The following is a 24008-nucleotide window of genomic DNA, read 5'->3' on the forward strand; positions in this document are numbered from 1 at the left end:
TCGGTCTTTTTTTGTTTACAGCACAAAAAATAAAAAAACGCAGAGGCGATCAAATACCACTGAAAGAAAGCTCTATTTGTGGGAAAAAAAGGACATCAATTTAATTTGGGTGCAGCGTTGCATGACCACACAACTGTCAATTAAAGTTACGCAGAGCCGTATCGCAAAAATTGGCCTGCTCAGGAATGGGGGTAAATCCTCTGGAGGGCAATGGTTATTCAGCAATGCATGTGACAAGGTGAGAATGCCAAAGAACAACTAAGAGACAGTTGTAACCCCAAAAAAGTGCCTCAACGAGGGCCTTCATGGTAGGATCGCCAGTTATTCTTTTGATAAAAGCTGAAGATTTCATAAGAACTATTTTACATTTATATTACCATGTATGAAATTTATTATAGATTTTAGTGACTGGGATTAAATTAACTTTAAAATATAATTGCACTTTGAAAAAGAAAAAAGTTTGTGTTTGTTCCATCAAGATTCTTAAAAATGCCAGTGTGATGGTTACCTTTCAAAAAAAAGTTCTGTATCCAGCAATTTTGCCTGCAGCCTCTTGGCTCTGAGTACATCCTGCTGTGCTGTGAAAAAGCTACTCCTGGGAAATAGGTTGCTCATTGAGCTCAATGTAAAGCAAGTCTCTCATCTCCAAACAGCACTTTCTAAGGTGGCCAGGAACAGCTTGTTTACAGCAAAGATGGATGGAAACACAGAGCTGGGACGTGCTGCTGGAAACACGATTTATCTTTAGCAAAGGTACAGCACCATACTGACTTTTATTCAAAGGCTACGGGAACAAGTACAAGTGTATTATGTTTAGCGGAACTGCACTTATACTTTAAAGCATATAACCTTTTGATGCACAGGAACCTGTGGGGAGATAAAATAAAGATAGATTTAGGTAGTTATACTAGCAGTAATTTAAAACACGATTTTTAAAAATACAAAAGTAAATGGCATTTAAATACTTTTCTAGAGTTCCATTTACCATTTTTGTCCGGAAGGTAAAGATGATATACTAAAAAATTCAGAACTTTGGTTGTTCTGCCTTAACTTACCTCTTTACAAGGATATATTTTTTTTATAATTAGGTGAATAAAGTAAACAAGAAGAAAAAAAAAGGATCATTTGCCGTCTTTCCAAACATTAGACCATTTATCTATGTTTCCATGGCAACAAAAACATGATGTGCTCATTATTTCACACTAGTCCTGCTATGAAATTAGACTTGCTCCTCCCCTTTACCTGACATGCTTGATGGTATAATAATTGCACATTAGGATCGAATAGACACAGCATGGTGTTATTCTCAGGGTGGTAAACCCCCGACCACCTTATTGTGTAAATATGCAGGCATCTAATACGTATAAAATCCGAGAAAAGAAATTCAGATATTTATTGCAAACCTTCAACATTCTGTAGAACTATACAAAGATATGCAAACAAATGAGTAGATAGATAGATATATACTTACATACATACATAGATACAGTAGATAGATACATACATACATAGATACAGTAGATAGATACATACATGCATAGATAGATAGATAGATAGATAGATAGATAGATAGATAGATAGATAGATAGATAGATAGATAGATAGATAGATAGATAGATAGATAGATAGATAGATAGATAGATAGATAGATAGATAGATAGATAGATACATACATAGATAGATACATAGATAGACAGACAGATACATACATAGATATATACATGCATACATACATACATAGATACATACATAGATAAATACATACATAGATGGATAGATAGATAGATAGATAGATAGATAGATAGATAGATAGATAGATAGATAGATAGATAGATGATAGAGTATAGAGTAGAGTAGATAGATACATACCTACAGTAGATAGATAGATACATACAGGGAGATAGATAGATAGATAGATAGATAGATAGATAGATAGATAGATAGATAGATACATACATACATACATACATACATACATACATACAGTAGATACATACAGTAGATAGATGCATACATACAGTAGATACATACAGTAGATAGATAGATAGATAGATAGATAGATAGATAGATAGATAGATAGATAGATAGAGTAGATACATACATACATACATACAGTAAATACATACAGTAGATAGATACATACATACAGTAGATACATACAGTAGATAGATACATACATACAGTAGATAGATTCATACATACAGTAGATACATACAGTAGATAGATACATACATACAGTAGATACATACAGTAGATAGATACATACCTACAGTAGATACATACATACATACAGTAGATACATACAGTAGATAGATACATACCTACAGTAGATAGATACATACATACAGTAGATACATACATACAGTAGATAGATACATACATACAGTAGATACATACAGTAGATAGATACATACATACAGTAGATACATACAGTAGATAGATACATACATACAGTAGATACATACATATAGTAGATAGATACATACATACAGTAGATACATACATACATACAGTAGATACATACATACATACAGTAGATACATACAGTAGATATATAGATACTGTCACAAGTTAGCCTGCAGCCTCTTGTTTGTTTATTCTTACTTCCTTGCTGTTCCTCTTTCCTTCACATGTGTATTTGTCTGTGCTCACCTGTGGGCATCGTCTGCTATCCTCTGGCTTTATGTCCTTCCCTTCCATCACTTCCTGGCCCGCCTCCTAGCTGGCTTGTCTATTTAAGACTTGCTCAGTCTGTCTCACTTTGCCTGAGCAACGTGTTGTTTTCGGAGCTCCATTGTGTTACTACTGAGAATCCTTATAGTCTTTCTGTGTACCTACCCTGGCTTCGTTCTCCTATATAGTCTGTGTACCAACCCGGCTTCGTTCCTGACATCCCTCCTATATAGTCTGTGTACCAACCCCGGCTTCATTCCTGACATCCCTCCTATATAGTCTATCTGTGTACCGACCCCGGCTTTGTTCCTGACATCCCTCCTATATAGTCTATCTGTGTACCGACCCCGGCTTCATTCCTGACATCCCTCCTATATAGTCTGTGCTATATAGCCGACCCCGGCTTTGTTCCTGACATTGCTAGTTTTCCACCTGTCCTGACCTCGGCTTGCCAACTGGATTTCCTGTGTCTACTCCCGTTGTACCCTGCTCCCGCTAGCGGTCTCCTCCACCTCAGCTGGGCATATCTGGGGGCTGCGACCTGGTCCCAGCCTGCTCCAAGTCCATCCCCACCATTAGGGGCCCTGGTGAACAAGCAGGCTGGGGCTTAGACTCTGCGCCCTGGGGAACCCCAAGTTGTAGATCAGAAAGCTCACTACCATAGGTGCTGACAGTTTGCTCAGGCCATGAGCTCCTCGGAGGCACCACGGCCTCTCCTGGAACAACTTCAGGTTTTGGTGCAGAGAGTCAATGTCCAGCAGGCCTATCAAGAACAGATTATGCACCGTCTGCAGGAACTCTCCTCCCAGTTGGATCAGCTACAGGTGGGGTCAACTTCCTCATCCTCTGCCTCGGCTTCGGCCCCTGCTCCGGCTCCTGCTGTTACACCTTCCGCTGTTCCCCCTGTGGAACACCATCCTTCGAGACTCCAGCTGCCTCCACCGCCTCACTTCTCTGGTGATTCCAAGGCTTGTCGAGGCTTCATCAATCAGTGCTCGATTCATTTTGAACTACCAGCCGATCATTTCCCTACCGATCATTCCAAGGTGGCATACATGATTTCTCTCCTTTCAGGTGAAGCACTGGCTTGGGCCTCGCCACTGTGGGAGCGTCAAGACCTCACTATTTCCAGTCTCCCAGCCCTCCAGAAAGCTTTCCGGAAAACCTTCGATTTGCCCGGCAGGACTTCATCAGCTGCGGGAGCCCTTCTTTGGCTACGCCAAGGTAGCATGACGGTTGGTCAGTATGCAATTTGATTTCGCACCTTGGCTTCAGAACTTGCATGGAATGATGAGGCCCTTTCTGCAACCTTTTGGCAGGGTCTAGCGGACCAGGTTAAAGATGAATTAGCTCTTAGCATCCAAATCGATGTCCGCTTCCAGGAACGAGATCTGGAAAATCCTTGACCACGTCACTCCCAAGTGGGTTTGTTTGCTCCTGTTTCCCAAAAATTCCCTGAACCACCAACCTCCGCAGCTAGGCCGACTTCCAAGGAACCAATGCAGTTAAGCGTCTCACTCCACGAGAGCAATCGCGTCGCCTAAGATTTGGTCTATGCCTTTACTGTGGGGCTAAGGGTCATGTCATTAAGTCTTGTTCAGTCTGACCGGGAAACTCGTGGGTCTAGGTCACTTTGAGGGAAGAGATCTAGACCAGAACCTGAACTCCACCTCCTTCCCTCAAATTTTTATACCTGTCTCCATCCATTGGGCTCTGAATTCATACCAGGTTTTGGCTTATGTGGACTCTGGGGCAGCCGAAAATTTCATGGAACAATCCTTGGCCGCTGAATTGGGCATTCCTCTTGTTCCCTTGATGACACCTTTATCAGTATCTGCAGTTGATGGCTCTACCTTGGCTAGATGACCTCTACACTTTCAAACTAACAGCATAACTATGCATGTGGGCGTTCTTCATCGTGAGGAAATTTCCTTTCTGGTCCTTCCTAAGTCTTCAAGTCCCATCATTCTGGGACTTCCATGGTTGCAGAGACATTCACCCTATCTTGACTGGAACTCTGGCCAAGTATTGTCATGGGGATCACAATGCCATTAGACTTGTCTCCCTAAAGTGATTCCTCCTAGGTGTGTACCCTTGGCTGAGGTCATCACCTCTCCAATACTCCCTCCACACTATCAGGCCTTCCAAGATGTCTTTTGCAAGCTGCTGACTCTTTGCCGCCTCACCGTCCCTATGACTGTGCCATTGACCTCCAACCTGGGTCTTCTCCACCACGAGGTAAAGTTTACCCTCTCTCCATTCCTGAGACTCAAGCCATGTCTGAATACCTCCAGGAGAATCTGCAGAAAGGATTTATCCGTAAGTCCAATTCTCCTGCTGGGGTGGCTTCTTCTTTGTGGACAAAAAAGATGGTTCGCTTTGACCCTGCATTGATTATAGAGGTCTCAATGCTATCACCATTAAGAATTGGTACCCATTACCTCTGATTTCTGAACTCTGACAGACTCCGAGATGCTTGAATTTTCACTAAGCTAGATCTCCGTGGAGCATACAATCTGGTTAGGATCCGTGAGGGGGATGAGTGGAAGACAGCTTTCAATACCAGAGACAGGCATAATGAATATCTTGTGATGCCCTTCGGCTTGTGTAATGCTCCAGCAGTCTTCCAGAACTTCGGTAATGACATTTTTTCTGATCTGCTGTATGTTTGTGTCATTGTCTATCTGGATGACATACTCATTTTTTTTCTCCAGATTTAGAGATTCATCGTCAGCACGTGAGTACTGTTCTCTTACATCTTTCGGACCACCGCCTGTATGCAAAGTTGGAGAAGTGCCAGAGTTTGCCCTTAATAACCATGCCAGTACTGGTGAGTCCCCCTTTTTCACGGTGTATGGTCATCATCCTTCGGTGCCATTTCCTGTTCCTATCTCCTCTACGGTACCCGTGGCTGCAGATAAACAACGATCATTCAATTCCATCTGGGCAGAGGTTTCCAGGGATTTACATCTGGCAAGCTTCCAAGTACAAAGCGGCTGCAGATCGCCATCGCCGTGTGAGTCCCAAATTTCTCCCTGGTGACAAGGCTTGGCTCTCTGCCAAGAATATCCGTCTACGGATACCCTCTATGAAATTTGCTCCTCATTTAATTTCGTTTACTATCCTCCGCCAGGTCAATCCTGTTGCTTTCAAACTTCGCCTCCCTTCACATCTGAGAATCCCTAATGTTTTCCATGTTTCTCTTCTGAGACTGTATATTATCAACAGGTTTTTCCCCGTCCTCATCATCATCCTTACCCAATAGTGAGTACTTCGGATCAGTATGAAGTCAAGCAAATCTTGGATTCTAAGTTCATCAGAGGGAAGCTCTTGTATCTTATTGACTGGAAGGGATATGGTCCTGAGGAGAGGTGTTGATTCCTTCAAATGATGTTTCTGCTCCCCGTCTGGTGGAACTTTTTCCCCTTAAGCCTGGTTCTAAAAAAGTGGGGAGACCTCGTAAGAGGGGGGGTACTGTCACAAGTTAGCCTGCAGCCTCTTGTTTGTTTAGTCTTACCTCCTTGCTGTTCCTGTTTCCTTCTCATGTGTGTTTGTGCTCAACTGTGGGCATCGTCTGCTATCCTCTGGCTTTATGTCCTTCCCTTCCATCACTTCCTGGCCCGCCTCCTAGCTGGCTTGTCTATTTAAGACTTGCTCAGTCTGTCTCACTTTGCCTGAGCAACGTGTTGTTGTCGGAGCTCCATTGTGTTACTACTGAGAATCCTTGTAGTCTTTCTGTGTACCAACCCCGGCTTCGTTTCTGACATCCCTCCTATATAGTCTATCTGTGTACCGACCCCGGCTTCGTTCCTGACATTGCTAGTTTTCCGCCTGTCCTGACCTCGGCTTGCCAACTGGATTTCCTGTGTCTACTCCCATTGTACCCTGCTCCCGCTAGCGGTCTCCTCTACCTCAGCTGGGTGTAACTGGGGGCTGTGACCTGGTTCCAGCCTGCTCCAAGTCCATCCCCACCATCAGGGGCCCTGGTGAACAAACAGGCTGGGGCTTAGACTCCGCGCCCCGGGAAACACCAAGTTATGGATCAGAGAGCTCACTACCACAGGTGCTGACAGATGATTTTTAAAGAATTTATTTGTCTTGCACTGCTGAACATAAGTATTTGAACACCTAAGAAACAGCAAGAATTCTGGCTCTCAAATACCTGTTACTGTGTCTTTAAAAAGTCCACCTCTACTCCACTCATTAATCTAACTTAGTAGCACCTGCCTGAGCTCTTTAAAGACACCTGTCCACTTCACAGTCAGTCAGACGCCAACTACTAAGATGGGCAAGACTAAAGAGCTGTCAAAAGACACCAGAGACAAAATTGTGGACCTCCACAAAGCCTACGGGACAATTGCCAAGCAGCTTGGTGAAAATAGATCAACTGTTGGAGCAATTGTTAGAAAATGGAAGAGGCTAAAGACGACTGTCAGTCTCCCTCGGATTGGGGCTCCATGCAAGATCTCACCTCGTGGGGTATCACTGATGATAAGAAAGGTGAGGAATCAGCCCAGAACTACAAGGGAGGAGCTGGTCAATGACATGAAGAGAGCTGGGACCACAGTTTCAATGGTCACTGTCAGTAGAACACTACGCCGTCATGGTTTGAAATCATGCATTGCACGGAAGGTTCCCCTGCTCAAGTCATCACATGTCCAGGCCCGTCTGAAGTTTGCCAATTACCATCTGGATGATCCAGAGGAGGCATGGGAGAAAGTCATGTGGTCAGATGAGACCAAAGTAGAACTTTTTGGTCTAAACTTCACTCGTCAGGTTTGGAGGAAAAAGAAGGATGAGTTGCATCCCAAGAACACCATCCCTACTGTGAAGCAGGGGGGTGGTAACATCATGCTTTGGGGGTGCTTTTCTGCGAAGGGGACAGGACGACTGCACTGTATTAAGGAGAGGATGAATGGGGCCATTTATTGTGAGATTTGGAGCAACAACCTCCTTCCCTCAGTCAGAGCATTGAAGATGGGTCGTGGCTGGGTCTTCCAACAGGACAACGACCTGAAGCACACAGCCAGGATAACCAAGGAGTGGCTCCATAAAAAGCATATCAAGGTTCTGGAGTGGCCTAGCCAGTCTCCAGACCTAAATCCAATAGAACATCTTTGGAGGGAGCTGAAACTCCTTGTTGCTCAGCGACAGCCCCGAAACCTGACAGATCAAGAGGAGATCTGTGTAAAGGAGTGGGCCAAATAATTTTTTTTTCTCTCCCTCTAATGTTTTCTGCAGATTTTTTGGGGTTTCTTTTAGGTCAGTTACATCACCCTGAATGCCCAGTTTCTTGTTTACATTACCCTAACACCACAGATCTGTTGTTTAGTGAGGGAGTGTGGCAGGTACACATAGGTAGAAATCAGGTAATCATGATTGATGAGGATTTAAATCCCTGGACGTTATGATTAACAAAGGATATACATGACTGTATGCAGTGATTGACAATGGATTTATAGATGGAGGTATATTAATGACATTTTAAAAAGCTGAATTTATTTTTGTCATGTCATTAAAGTGTTACTAAACCCAGGACCCTGCTTTCACTATATCAGGTCTCCCACAGTACATATAACATGGAAATGCAATTATTTTAGTAAATATAAACTGCTAAATACCTTTTCTCATCGGCAGTTAGAGCAGTCTTGTGACCAGGCCATTTTTTGCTTTACGGTGCTGCGTTACTTTAACTGACAATTGCGCAGTCATGCAAAGCTGCACCCAAATGAAATTGATGTCCTTTTTTCCCATGAATAGAACTTTCTTTTGGTGGTATTTGATCACCTGTGCATTTTACATTTTTTGCGCTACAAAAAATACTAACAATTTTGAGAAAAAAACAATAATTTTGACTTTTAAAAAAATTTTAAAAATCTAATTTCATCATAAATTGTGGCCAAACTGTATTCTGATACAAGTCTTTGCTAAAAAAAAATCCCAATACGTGTAAATTAATTAGTTTACATAAAAGTTATAGCATTTACAAATGGTGGTATATATATACTGGGAGTTTTTATTTTTTTTTTATTTTTACTAGTAATGGCGGCGATCATCAACTTATAGCAGGACTGCAGCAGGCATTCTGACACTGGGTGGAGCTGACTTGGTGTCACTAACACTGTACTAATGACATTGGGCAGGAAGGGGTTAACATGTGGGGCAATCAAAGGGTTAACTGGGTGCTGTTTTACTGTGTGCTGTGTGTGTGCTTCACTGTAAGCACACTGTTTTGCATGGCTCTGCTATACAAAGCCATGCATAGCAGTATGCAGGAGCTGACAGGGGAGAGAACTGTATTGTTTACTTGAGGTTCTCTCCCTCCATCAGTAATGCTCCTCGATCACTGGGTTCCAGCAAGTAATCACCAGCCAGGACCCCGGTGATTGATAGCTGAGGCTGTGAATAGCGGTGCAGGTAGGGCACTCGTATGGCTCGCATGTGTCCCCTACCCGGAAATGCAAAATCATGTATATATACATGATTTTACACACCCCTGCCCCCCTGTAACAGTATATCTGCTATAGGGCAGCGGGAAAGAAGTTAAAGCTTGTAGGAGGAGATTTATTCATACCCTAGGAGGATGCAAAACCCCTGACCTCTGTCTGGACAGTGCTGATTGGCCCTGTGCTAATCACATGCACTCTCCCAAGAAAAAAAAAACCTCTCTAGCAATACAAACTAAATTGAGCATGTGCATGTGGCTACGGGTTCAGTCTGTCTTATCAGGTGGACATTTGAACAAGAGGAGGGGCAGAGGAAACAGGACCAAACGATTTTTACACAATGCAGAGGATTAACCCCTTAGGTTGTTTTTCAACATAACAATCTCTCCTGCAAATGTAGCAGTTTAAAAAGACAAACCATTTACCACTGATAGGGGTGCTTATGTTACAGGATTATCGGTGATCTGAATGTAAGGTATGGCAAAGATGCAGCCTACAGCAATTACTTTCTTTATAATGGCAGGCCACATGTAAAAGCGCATCAATTTGAGTTAGAGTAACCATTACTGACATATAGGATACTAAACAGAGAAAGCGAATGTCTGGACAATCACAAAACTGAACAAAGATAGCATAAACCAAGTGTGACTAACTTGTATTAAGAGGAGAACAGAAAAAACACATGTTGCGCACTTGCTCATTCCGAGTTTAATGTAAACCTTTGTCGGTTGTTGCTATCCTGAAGTTACACTACAAATCATTAGAGCTCCCTCTAGCTGCAGCAAAGTAATAGCATTACTGGGAAGTTTATTCATTTGCTTGCTACAATTACAATAATCAGCTTTTAATTATTTATGCTAAACTTTTATCCCAAAAGAAAAAAAAACTGTTGTAACTGCTTGTGTAACTGCATGGTGAGCTGGAGTTTAGTTTCAATATGTTAGTGTATCTAAGTTTGCTAAGGGTTAAAAACAATGGCTCTGCTGGACCATTCGGTGACAGATGGGATAAAGTAAAATGGGGATCAAAGTTAAATAATAACTTACTGCTAATGATGATTGCTGCTCCCCTGGATCAGGTCCTGAGTTACCTAGTGCACATTGCAAGAAAGCAAGCATCATGATATCAAGGTGCCCCATGTACACGGGGCACTTCTGAATGATGGAAACTGACTGCTGGAAAATGTAGGTTAAAAAAAAGTCTGTTTAGCTGCATTTGCATACTGCGTTTATGCGCGTTTATGACCTTCCAAAATGCCCAGAACGCACTGAAAAACAGTAAAAAATTAACTATTTCAGACATTTTGAGAGAAATAGAGAGAGCAGAAGCAGAGAGAGCAGTATTTGTTGAGATTAGCTGTCTTTTTTTTATTTTTGTGGTGTTTTGACGTGTTCCAGCTCATTTCTGTGCAGAAATTATTGCAGCAGTGTCTAACATATTTTCTTTCATGCGAAACCTAAAAGTATTGTGTACCAGGTCCATTTGAGTACCGGGAAAAGTCTTTGCATGCATTTTCCATGATGAAAAAAGGCTCTGGACAGCATCTGGAAATGGAAGAGTTAAAAAAAAATTCCAAAACGAAAAAGCTTATAAACGTGGTTAGCCGCGATTAGCCACGTTTACACACGTTTGGCGTTTGAAATGCTGATAAAATCTACTCCTGAACGCAAGCATGGTGCGTTCAAAAAAACGACTACACTCAACGGCCTGTAAATGACTGTAAACGACGATGTGTACATGAACACATAGGAAAACATTAGGGAGAGTTCAGGGGCTGCTGACAAAAATGCAGAAAACCTCCTAAACGTGAGTTTATCAGCTGCAGTGTACATGGAGCCTAAATCTGCTAGTACATCTAACACTCTCCTTCCCCCAATCTGGCAATGCTGCTGTCCAAAGGTGCCTCCCGTGCTCCTTAGTCTGGAATGGAGGCTCTCTAATATAGGAGGTGTGTTACTGGTCAGATCACAAGGTGAAAACAGAGAGAAGAAAGCCAAAAAAAAGAAATCAAATGCAGCCACCACATCTAATGGTTGGTAAGCTACAATATATTACATTTTTAGTTTTGGATTTACTACCGCTTTAATGTTGCTCTATAATCCACATAAAAATATTCTCTCCTCACTGAATGATATTTTAAAAAAATGTATTTGCATTGATACATGTTCCTCATGGCAGTGCCCAGCTACCCTTGCCATTATTACCCAATCAATAAACCCATAATTAAAATGTAAGCATTCCTCTGGTCCATAAAGGTATACAGGGGGGGCAGTTGAAGTGGTTAATACAATGACAATGATATGAGCAATCTGGTAAAAATGTGATTCATAGAAAAATTCATTTAAGGTAAATACTGCATTACTAATTCAATCAGTTGCCTGCTGCACTATAGCAGAAATACTGCTACAGGGCGGCAGGGCTGTGCAAACTCACGTGTATATATATGTGATTTGAATTTCTGGGTAGGGTGTGTGTGTGCACACGAGCTTGCTGCCCTACCCATGGCGCCATCGGCGTCTACGGATGTCAATCACCAGGTCCCAGGCAGAGATTCTCCGCTGGCACCCAGCGATCGCCGAGTAATACTGACAGGAAAGAGACCTGTGTATAAAAAACAGAGAAATACACAGCAGCATATTTCTCAAGTAAAACACACACATCACATGTTGTAAAACACAGCACAGCACACAGTTAACCCTTTGATTGCCCCAGATGTTAAACCCTTCCTACCCAGTGTCATTAGTACAGTGTCAGTGCTGTTTATTAACGCTGATCACTGTATTAGTGTCACTGAGGATGTCAGTGGCAGTTAGTGTCAGAATGCCAGCCGCAGTCCCGCAGTCCCTGATTGCCGCCATTACTAGTATAAAAAAAATTAAATTCCAGTATATATACCGCCATTTGTAAACGCTATAACTTCCATGTAAACCAATTAATTAACACGTATTGGGATTTTTTTTTAGCAAAGACATGTAGAAGAATACATTTTGGCATAAATTTATGATGAGATTAGATTTTTAAAATGTTTTTACTGGATATGTTTTATAGCAAAAAGTAAAAAATATTGGGTTTTTTTGTTTTTTTTTTTTGCTAAATTTTCAAAAAACTCACAGGTGATCAAATACCACCAAAAGAAAGCTCCATTTGTGTGAAAAAAGGACATACACTTCATTTATGTACAGCATTGCATGACCGCGCGATTGTTAATTAAAGTAATGCAGTGTCGTATCACAAAAAATGGCCTGGCCAGGAAGGGGGATAAATCCTCTGGAGGGCAAGTGGTTAAAATATGCTCTGATTGAAAAGACAATATAGTTTCCCTTTAAAGAGAAGACTCCCTTCCTATCCGAGCATACGCTGCAAACCTTCTCCTACCCATTGGTGTGTTAGATGAGCTATTTCCCGGCTAAACTCCTGGGCTCCTGAAGTGTTAACAGCAATTCCTATTTCCTGCAGACACATGTGGCACAGCCCTAGGAGCTCATTCACACAACTATAAAGCTGCAGGTACAAATCTCACGATAAAGATATGATGGTTTCCTACAGAGCAAAATTCACTTGGTGGTCTGAACGTGAATTGTTTTATATTGATTTGGGTAGGTGTGTATAATTCCAGAGCTGCAACACGGTAACACAGGCTTTTTTGCAGTGAAGCTGCAGGAATGAAACTACATTGAACAGCAGCCTTTAACCGCTTTAATACCGGGCACTTTCACCCCCTGTCTGATCAGTTTTTAGATTTCAGCTCTGTCACACTTTAAACGACAATTGTCATGCAACACTGTACCCAAATTAAATTATTATTTTTACAGAAATGGAGCTTTCTTTTGGTTGTATCTGATCATCACTAGGTTTTTTAATTTTTTGCTAAATAAACAAAAAAGACAGAACATTTTTTGAGGAAAAAATAAGTTTTATATATATATATATATATATACATTTCTGCTATTACATTTTGCAAATTTATAATATTTCTTTATAAATTTAGGCCAAAACGTATACGACATTTCTTTGGTGAAAATAACCCAATTACTATGGGATATAGTATATCTGAAAATTCATTGATCCTGATATACTGACATCTCATTTCTTGAGGCCCGAAAAACTCCAGGACAGTACAACCCCCAAATGACCCCTTTTTGGAAAGTGGACAGTCCAAGGTATTTAGTAAGAGGCATGGTGAATTTTTTGAAGCTGTAATTTTTTTGTCACAATTTATTTGAAAATGAAGAAATTAAAAATTTTTTCATAATTTTTTTTTACATACTGTCACTAGTGCAGCGTCATCATATAGCTAGTGTGGTCAGGGAAACTGACGGGTGACAGTATGCAAAAAAGAAAAAATGGATTATTTTTTTCAATGTTTTCATTTTTTTTTCTTTTTTATTACATTTTATATGATTTTTTGTAACATGCTGTGACCAGAGCAATACAGTGTTACCATGCACTGTTACCTTACACTGTACTACTCTGGGAAAGTGATCAGGATTTTATTTTTTTTTATATACTATGATTGCTCATAACAATGAATTGCATTGGTATAAGCAACCATTTTTACTGAATGAAATATATTAATTCAGTGTTTACTACTATGATTAGCTGTGATTGGCTACAGCTAATCACATGGTACAGATGGGCTGTGATTGGCCCTGTTTGTATCATATTATCACTGTGACCAATCACAGAGATCAACACAATAGTGCACAATGAATGGGATGAATGAACACTACCCATTTTGTACAATTTTTATGTGATATGCTGTGATTGGTCACAGTGATCACATGGTACTGGCAGCTAATCAGGTTGTGTCGCAGTGCGGTGACAGGTTGTGTCGCAGTGCGGCCCCTCCTTCATATAGCGTCCACCTGGAATGGCACATGTCCCACCCCACCATCATATGACATTAGGTCGGTCGGGAACTGTTGAGTACTATCAAAATGTAACCCCTTCATTGTAAAAGTCTAGTACATCTCATGCGTAGTCTTCAAGATTACCAGCTATACATACAGGGACCTAGCTAAACTCTTCTGAACCATAATACACAAAATAGGGCCCTTAAATATTCCCTCCTTACTGAGAACACCTCCTGTACACACAAATCTCAGGGCTTGTGCACATGGACATCAGAAGCAGTCAGAAGCAAGCAACACACATCTACAAGAAAGCATTCTTCAGGAACATTATTGAAAAAATGGATTGTGTTTAAGATGCATGTAGAATGTGCAGTGCAAGATTACCAAATAGGCAGAGTAAGTACTGGCCTATGGGTCCAATTCCGTTTGAAGGGCCCCACAACAACGGATCAAAATATTATTGATCTGAAAAAATTACAATTAAGCTTTCTTATATTTTTTACAAAAAAAAGAAAAAACGAATCAACTTAAAGAACTGAAAACTTTACATTAAAGAAGCTATTGAGAAAATACCTTATTCATGTAATAACTTAAAGTACATAAACCATAGACATCAGGATCACATTACAGTTTGTTTCTAAAAATCTCATCTTCATTCAGCTGTCAGTTTGTAAAAACTGTTGGTGCAACCTACGTATATGTATTGTACAGTAGTAATGGTCATCTCCATCATGTGCACACTACTTAGTTGAATCTTACCACACCAGAGCGCGTATGAGGAACCTCCAGAATCCTGCAAAGGGGGCCCCAAGGTTGATTCTTCAAGGTCATTGTGGGAGAAACTCATGAAACTTATGCCAATTGCATTAAAAATGCATGTACAGTGCTTGCTGTGTGTTTACAATGCATTTTCATCAATAGCAAAACAACAAAAGCAAATGTAATGTGGCTGAATAGGACAAAAAATTAAAGTGCAAGCAAAACAATACAAATAATGGCGAACCACTCAAATTTCAACCAATGCCCTCAAATTGTAAAATCAAACAGGGAAAGAATTTTTAGAAAATTAAAGTAGTAGTAAACTGTTCTGTAAAAAAAAAAAAAAATTCTCCCTGCAAGGTAATGTCAGAAAACCTCATATTAGCACATTGGAAAAGGCTTACTTTAAAGCGAACCCTCCAGCAGCGCACTGTCACCACTGACAGGGCTTCCATCTTCACCTGGTCTTCGTTCCAGGTTCACGGTCTCTGGCTGTTTGAATGGCCAAGCCACGATGATGTCACCATCAGGTATGTGCACAGAAGTCACGGCCAAAGCACAGAGCTCTGAAGTACTGACATAAGTATACCATCTATTCAGAGCACATGCCCCGGTGACGTTATCAGCTGCAGATAAAGACAAAGAAAGATGACCGCACTCCATCGATGTACCAGATAAAACTCCCATTTATTGAATCCGCATAATAAAAACAGCATAGATCACAACTCCAATACAAGGACAGAGGGAAGTTAACGTATCAATGCAAATACATTTTTTTAAAATATCATTCAGTGAGGAAAGAATATTTTTATGTGGATTATAGAGCAACATTAAAGCGGTAGTAAATCCAAAACTAAAAATTTAATATATTGCAGCTTACCAACCATTAGATGTGGTGGCTGCATTTGATTTATTTTTTTTGGCTTTCTTCTCTCTGTTTTCACCTTGTGATCTGACCAGTAACACACCTCCTATATTAGAGAGCCCCCATTCAGGACAAAGGAGCACGGGAGGCACCTTTGGACAGCAAATGTAATGTGGCTGAATAGGACAAAAAATTTAAATGCAAGCAAAACAATACAAATAATGGCGAACCACTCAAATTTCAACCAATGCCCTCAAATTTTAAAATCAAACAGGGAAAGAATTTTTAGAAAATTAAAGTAATAGTAAACTGTTCTGTAGAAAAAAAAATTCTCCCTGCAAGGTAATGTCAAAAAACCTCATATTAGCACATTGGGAAAGGTTTACTTTAAAGCGAACCCTCCAGCAGCGCACTGTCACCACTGACAGGGCTTCCATCTTCACCTGGTCTTCGTTCCAGGTTCACGGTCTCTGGCTGTTTGAATGGCCAAGCCACGATGATGTCACCATCAGGTATGTGCAGAGAAGTCACGGCTGAAGCACAGAGCTCTGAAGTACTGACATAAGTATACCATCTATTCAGAGCACATGCCCCGGTGACGTCATCAGCTGCAGATAAAGACAAAGAAAGATGACCGCACTCCATCGATGTACCAGATAAAACTCCCATTTATTGAATCTGCATAATAAAAACAGCATAGATCACAACTCCAATACAAGGACAGAGGGAAGTTAACGCATTTCACTCAAAATCCTGTGCTTAGTAACTTAGTCATCAGCTGCAGAAACAGTGAATATATCCTAAGCGGTGTACGTTTACCTACACGTGTACCTACAGGTAAGCTTTAATATAACTGTGCTAATGACACTGGATGAGAAGGGGTTAACATCTAGGGGCAATCAAGGGTTTTTGTGTGCCTAACAAGTGTGTGCTGTGTGCTGGTTTTTACTACAGATTTATGTTTCTTTTTCCCGCAGGAAAAAGAAACAAAGTTGTTCCCCGTATATAGACCCCTGTGTTGTTTGTGAACACAGGGCTCTAGGCTGTGATTAGACGCAACCGAGCAGCAGGTCCCAGCCATGAATCAGAGATCTGTTGATGAATTCCTGCTGTGTCAAATCACAGGGGAGTAAGCCAGCAGACACACGCACGTCCAATACATGGAAACAGGCAGCAATGTACCAGTATGTCGTGGTGCCTGTAGCTGCCTCCCTGCCACAGTATATATACTGTGGTGGGTCGGCAAGTAGGTGGTTGCCAATATCCTAAATGGAGTACTGGCAGAAATTCTTTAAGAATTTCTTACTGCTACAGCGATATATTCTGAAAGGGATGGTAGTAAGAAGTATTTGAATTTGTCACACGTCAGTTACGTTACCAACACTGGCACAAATGCTTGCCTGATTTAGGCCCAGGTAGTTCTTATGGGAACTACCACCAGAAAACTGTTGCTGGGGCCATTTTGAATTCCCCTATTACTCGATGTTTCTTTTGCAATAGGCTTCTTACTATTCTTCTCACTAGATTCTTTAGAATGTGCACATGCACAACTCAGTGTACATTCCTGGCACACTTTAGTGCCAGGGTGAATGAACTCCCAGGCACATGCGTGGTAGTTATGTCATCCAAGCCAATCAAGATTGTTTGAGACCCTGGACATTGAAGAAGCCAGGGAGAAGATGTTGGCACCAGCAAGGGAACTTGAGGACTTTGCATCAATGGAGGGAATGGGAGTATTTGAGGGTTTAGGGAAGCTACATTGGTTTTTGGTAAATTTTACTTTTTTGTAAAAGTTTATAAGCTGACATATCAATGTTTTCATTACCTTTACTAAAATGTAGTAATACTTTAATGTTTTGGAAGTAAACCCACTTTTGTATATTTTACCTACAGGTAAGCTCATACTAAACCTTATCTGTACGTAAAATGAATATCTTCTAAATGTGCACCATTTAGGAGATATTTTCTCTTTTTGATAGACTCCACATGCACTCTAAAGGAACGGCATACCCATGACGTTCCTTCAGAGCTGTGTGCTGTGGCCTGGGACTCCCGTGCACATGCCCTGGAGTGACGTCACCGTGGCTCAGCCAGTCAGATGGCCAGAGCTTGCGAACCTGGAAGGAAGACCGGGTCAAGATGGAAGACTCTGCAGCAGTGATAGCGTGCCACTGGAGGGTTTTGTTTTAGGGTAAGTTCTTCATAATGTACTAGTATGCAATGCATACTAGCACATTATGACATTACCTTGCAGGGAATTTTTTTTTTCTTGCAGTTTGCAGTTGCAGTTTTCTACTGCTTTAATACATAGTGCTTCCATGCTCTAGTGTCTACCATGCATGCTGGGATCTCTAATACCAAATCCCAGGACTAGGTGTACACTTGCTGGTTGCTGCCACAGACTCTAGGGGCACTGTACTTGCTTGGAGAAAAAGAGGGGGGTGTCAATGAGCTGACTTATTTTGCTGTGCTTGTAACCTGAGCTCCCACTATTCAGATATGTACAACACAACAGTAAAACAAATCAGAGGTGTATTTACCACAAGGAAAACAAGGCATTTGCCTTTGGGGCGGCATTTTTCAGGGAGGCAGCACTACCCCTCGGAAGAAGGGACGGAAGAAAGGACACATGCACCTGGTGGGTTCCAAGAGAGGCTGCGGGTTTCATAATGGTGTATGCACAGCCCGACTCTCGTTATGAGGGATGTTCAGAGCTGTGAAGATGAGGGTCTTTCTCTCACCATGGGCGATGGCGGTTGGTGTATGGGGGGCAGTGGTAGTGGAAGGCTTTCTCGAGAGGGGGGGGCTCATTTTTGTGTTGCCTAGGGCAGCACAAAACCTAAATACACCACTGAAACAAATATGAATCCCTGTAGTACCAACAATGCCTTTGCTACCTGCTGGCATCATGAGGGAAAATATACAGGATGTCTATGTAATTTCTCATGTTTTCTTGACATAACATAGTTTTTATTCTTGAACTTACCACATAAGCATAGAATCTGTATGGTAAAACTCCACTCATTTCCCTTTGTGTATTCTTGGGGTGAAAAATCTTGGGTGAGGAGGTCACTAGATATTCAGATTACATGTTGTTACAGTAGTACAAGTCAGTGGCGTATCTAGGGGGCCAGGGGGATGCAGTCAGCCCTGGGACACAGCCAGCTGGGGTGGGGGGTGCTCCAGGACTGCATCCCCCCTCCTCTATCTGCCCTACACTTTAGTGCTTTACAAGGTTTCTCTGCAAAGTCACCATGATGTGCCAGTCTCGTTCAGATGCAGAGCAGTGTAGAGACAAGAGAAGCTCATCCTCAACTCTGAAGTATGACATGACACAGCTGGGAGGACTTCCCCCTCTTTTTGCACCTGTCATTGGTCTGAATCTGAGGTCTGGTGTGATTTTGAATGGTAGGGGTATTTTTGCTGGGGCGTTGCTTGATTATTACTGAAAATTATGTTAATGTATTGAGAAGCAAGAAGGAGGGAGTGTTTAAAAATAATTCACTTCGGGAGTCCAATACACTAGGTATGCCACTGGCAAAAGTGAAATGTTTAACTAATCATCACCAATCAAGCTAGCAAGACAAATCAGTTTACATTAAATTCAACCCATCTTTCATGCAGGCCATGTACCACTCTGCCCCGTAGTGTGGAAGTGCAAACAAGGCACACAGAATACCAATAAACCCTTGCCCTAGTGGAGGGCTCTATTTTTCTTCTACAACCAGCCAATCATAGAACAAACCAATGCAAATTTGAAAGTCACATACAAATTGTTGCAGTCATAATATCTATCTTACTTTTCTTGTAATCATGTTCAGTTGGCAGCTCATAAAAGAAACATAGGCTACATAATCCCGATGACACGGGATACAATCATTGTTCAGTTTTATGTTTTTTCTTCATTGCAATGAATCACAACCATCATTTTTTTTTTTCTTTCTCTCAGATCAGTTTGCTATATGCCCAACACATGGTTGTCACTCTTTGTTCTCTAATTTCAGTTTGTTGTTTGTGAATTTTCCCCAATCTGGCTTTCAGGATATGATTGCCAGTTAGAGCTTTTCGAACAATGATATTTATCTTTGCCGCTCAACTTCATTTGTCCATCACAAAAAGGTTGTTTGCCCTGTATAGTTTCATGGTAGCGGAAAAAAAGGTTATCTCATCCCAGACTCTCATTAGGTTTGACATTTTTGGATAATAATAATAATAGGTATGTCAAAATGTTTGAAATTTACTAAAACAGATTAAAAATTACAATTTTGAATTATTACCTTTCTACCTGACACCAGATATAAGGACCTTGCTACCTGACCAATTCTTTAAATATACTACTTGTGTCGAAGAATGGCTCCTGCTGACCTCCAATAACTGCAGGTATTATAAATGGTACCATACAAGGGTTCACTGTACAATCCAAATTATTATTAATATTATTATTATTATACAGTATTTATATAGTGCCAGCAGTTTGACAGCACTTTGCAATATAAAGGGAGACAATACAGTCACAGTACAATACAATACAAGGGAGTTAGAAGGATTTACAATTAAATAGGGTAGGGTAAGTGGCACAAAAGGTAATAGCTATGAGGGATAAGCTGCTGGAATAATTAAAAATTCAGCTGTTAGAAGATGGTAGAGTTGAGCTTAAAGTTCGAGTTGAACATGGGCCATTTGTGTGTTCAGCGAACACATGAATGGTAAGGACGTTTGGTGCTCTGTTCGCCTTCAGCGCCCCACAATGCACTGCACCCTGACAGTGCATTGTGATTGGCCAAAGCAATGCACCTGACCACAAGTCAGGTGCAATGCTTTGGCCAATCACAGTGCATGATGACATCACAAGGGGCAGGGTCACCCGTTTGACGCCAAACGGGTGGCCCCGCCCCTTATATGTTTAAGAACTGTCAGGTCGGTGCAGCTGTCAGACTTCAGGAGCCAGAGTCGAGTGCTGAGTGTTTTTTTTTTCTTTTTTTGGGACGGTGGTGGTGGCAGGCATCATGGTTGACATTGGATCTACTTTGGGCAACATTTTTTAATTTTGTTTTTAATAAAGGACTTGTCAATAACTGTCTTCTGTAATTTTTTACACTACACTTTTTATTTTGTGAATGAGTAGCGGTACCATGTACCCCATACTTATTCACATGGTGGGGCAGGATCTGGGGGACCCCTTGTTAAAGGGGGCTTTCTGAATCTGATAAACTCCATGCCTGCAAACCCCGACAACCACCGGCCATGGTTGTGGGGAAGAGGCCCTTGCCCCCATCAACATGGAGACAAGGTGCTTTGGGGGGGCCCTCCACCTCAAAGTACCCCCCTCATGTTGAGGGCATGTGGCCTGGTATGGTTCAGGAGGAGGGGCACTCGCTCATCCCCCCCCCTTTCCTGACCTGCCGGGCTGACTAGGGAGTTAGAGAGCAGGAGGTCTTGGGAGGATCAGAGAGGGCAGTTTGAGTGATGCTGTTGTGCAATTAAATAATTGGTACCTGGAAAAGTCTGATGAAGTGAACTAAATAACTATGAATCCAAAAGTAAATCCTGTTCTACTGATCACAAAATTTGAAATGCATAAACATAAACCCATAAAAGCAGTTAAAAACAAGATCCTCCTAATCCATTGTTGGCCCTAAGATTAGAAATGCAAAGGGTTTACATAATGCAAAAAGACATACAAAAATATTTATATACAGTATATACCAAACCTATGACACATACTTACCTAATCCAATACCCTTCAGTACACAGCAAGCCTAGACAGGTGTCTAGACATCAAGTCTCTTCTCATTTTTAGCATCCTGTTGCTGGGACTATCCGACTGCTCTTCAATTTACTTATTTCTAGATCAGTTTAGAATGGCCTCGCCTTTTACTATCTTCTATGTCTCTCTATTGGATAGTGAAACTGCCATTTCAGTGATGGGTAAATAATGAGGCTTAAAAATGGTAAAGGGCAGGCAAAGCTTCCAAGCCCATCAACTATTAAGTGTATCCCAGAGCAAGGGTTTGCACACCTTTACAATAAAATTTACAATGCAGTCAAGGGACCCCAGTAGTTTACAAGTTATGGTGCAGCATAGACAAATTGAGGTTCATTTACATACAGTGCTCAGCATAAATGAGTACACCCCAACAGATTTGTCAGAAAACCTTCTTTCCGTTCAGAATCAACATTTTCTATGGGACACCACTACAAAATACTCCCACAAAAGCAGGCCATTGATTGCAAACAAGATTTGTTAATTTGCACACACAAAGAAGATTTTTTCCTAACAAATTCATTCAAGGTCATGTAGCAAAAATGAATACACTCCAATGAAAGTCTTAGGAGCAAAGCTAAATTTTAGACAACAAAATCCTAATTAACAAGAATTCAACTACAGATGAGTCTAAGTATTCATTAAACAGGTGTCCAGCAGACAGCTGATTATAAAAGGATGTTACTTAACAAGGAAAACCCCTTCCCATTTTATTCTGTCAGCAATGACACCACATGGAAGAGAAATGTCACAAGGCCTGAGAAAGAAAATAATTTCTTTACAGAAAAAGGTGAAGGCTACAATAAGGTCAGCAAAGCTTTACTCATCAGTCAGAATACTGTAGCAAAGTCTTCTGATGAGAAGGGTTGAAGAAAATCGCCATGCAAGGTCACTGCCGTTAACTAAAGAAGTAGAAAGCCAAACTGGGATGACTGTTTCCCATGACTAAATACGGCATACACTGCAGAGGAATGGTATGCATGGGTGTCGTCCACGAAGGAAGCCTCTCCTAAAGCCCATTCACAAAAAAGCCAACCTATAATTTGACAGGGCCCATGCCAAGCACGGTACCTGTAGGCCAAATGCAGCTTCCACAAAGCACTTTTTTCATAGTTACTTTTATCCAGCTTGTAAGTATGTATGTTCATGCCTGTGGGATCCCCATTGAAGCTGGAAATCGTTGTAGTAAGCACCTCTACCATTCACATAACAATTTGCATTTTCCCAGTGAATACAAAGTATTCTGTCATTGGACAAGGTGGAGATTGTGACATCACTGCCCTGTTTTTTCACCTCATTGATTCAGAGAATGCTTTGTCAGGAATCAGCAGCAAGGATGGACAGATCTGTGTTGTTACACTCAGGAAACGGGGACTAGACTGTATGCTTGAAGTGAGATTCATTTACAGTGAAACAAAATCCATCCAAACACCAGCACACAGCAAACATAAAAATATATGCGAACCAAAAACCCAGTGACAGAATACCTGACTAATAACTAACAAACAGAAAGCCTAACAACTGATTGTATATAAAATGGCACACATAGAAAAGAAGGGAAAATTGGAGGTGCAGGGAGCAGACAGGAAAGGGGAACAAATACTGGGATCAGGAACAAGGAAGAGCAGGTACAAGGCAGCAGGATACATAGTACAGTGTACAGGGCAGGAGCAGGATAATAGCTAGCAGTATATGTCAGCAGGCAACACATTGGAGCAAGACACTAGTAGGGGAGGACCTAATTATCCTCCCAGCAGCCAGCATCAGGTGAAAACTGATTATTGGGATCTTCTGGCTGCTGGGAGACACCCATTGGTGGAAACTGGAATTAGAATCCTCCACTCGGGACCACAGTGCCACCAGCAGGTGATCCAGGTCCTGACAGTCTAATAGTGGTCTCTACTACAGGGATTTCCAGCTTCCCCAGGGATGCCAAAGGTATGGCACATATATATATTTAGTGTGTTCCAGCTTGGACCAATGTAACTATGTATAAATTGCAATATATAAACTTTAACATGAAGCAGAGGTGCAGCATGATTCTGGTGTATGCAGTATTTGTCCAACAGAACCTTACTTGACATTCATGCTGCCATATTTTATGATTATAATAGGTATATTAAAAGCAGAGCATGCTATTATGAGCAGAGTGTTTTACATATAGTACTCCTTTAGTCTGCCATTCTACAACCTTTAGAGAAAGAGATTTCACTTGATGTACGGAATGTAAACCAGCCCCATATTCCCTATCCCCTCAGTTCTGCTGTTGGATTTACCTGGAAGCCTGCAGATTTAGTAAGACAGACACGAATGTGAAGTCTCCAGTCACCAGTTCATGTAATAATAACATAGCAGCACAAGCAGGATATGCATTATGCAAGAATAGAAGGTCTCTATGCACCTAATGTCTGACATGGTCATTTAGCTTTTTGTATATCTAAATTAAGGACCATATGTATAGAAAGTGTGATAAAAAAGACACTTTGTTGTTGGCCATTGTAGCCAATTATGTTAAAAAAAATCCTGCACTATGGTATACTATCTAATATTAGTAGCTGCCAGCAACCTAATTATACCCCCAAGGGATACAACTAAATGCAGAGTATTGTGTATGTGGGTGCTGCGCTACAATACACCTCCCCTTTTCT

At 41.3% G+C, this 24008-nt stretch overlaps 1 long non-coding RNA gene across 1 annotated transcript in view; it reads left to right on the forward strand.

Annotated features, from left to right (window-relative positions):
• Positions 1-628: 628 nt before the first annotated feature.
• The window catches only part of LOC149462112 (uncharacterized), a 61130-nt gene continuing 37750 nt past the window's right edge, over positions 629-24008 (forward strand). The window contains exon 1 of the long non-coding RNA XR_016312717.1: positions 629-753. This is a non-coding gene — a long non-coding RNA (uncharacterized LOC149462112). The remainder of the gene's footprint in view (positions 754-24008) is intronic.

The sequence above is a fragment of the Staurois parvus genome, unplaced genomic scaffold (assembly GCF_062004578.1).
Source record: "Staurois parvus isolate SC_StPar_1 unplaced genomic scaffold, SC_StPar_1.0 ptg000186l, whole genome shotgun sequence".
Taxonomy (NCBI): domain Eukaryota; kingdom Metazoa; phylum Chordata; class Amphibia; order Anura; family Ranidae; genus Staurois; species Staurois parvus.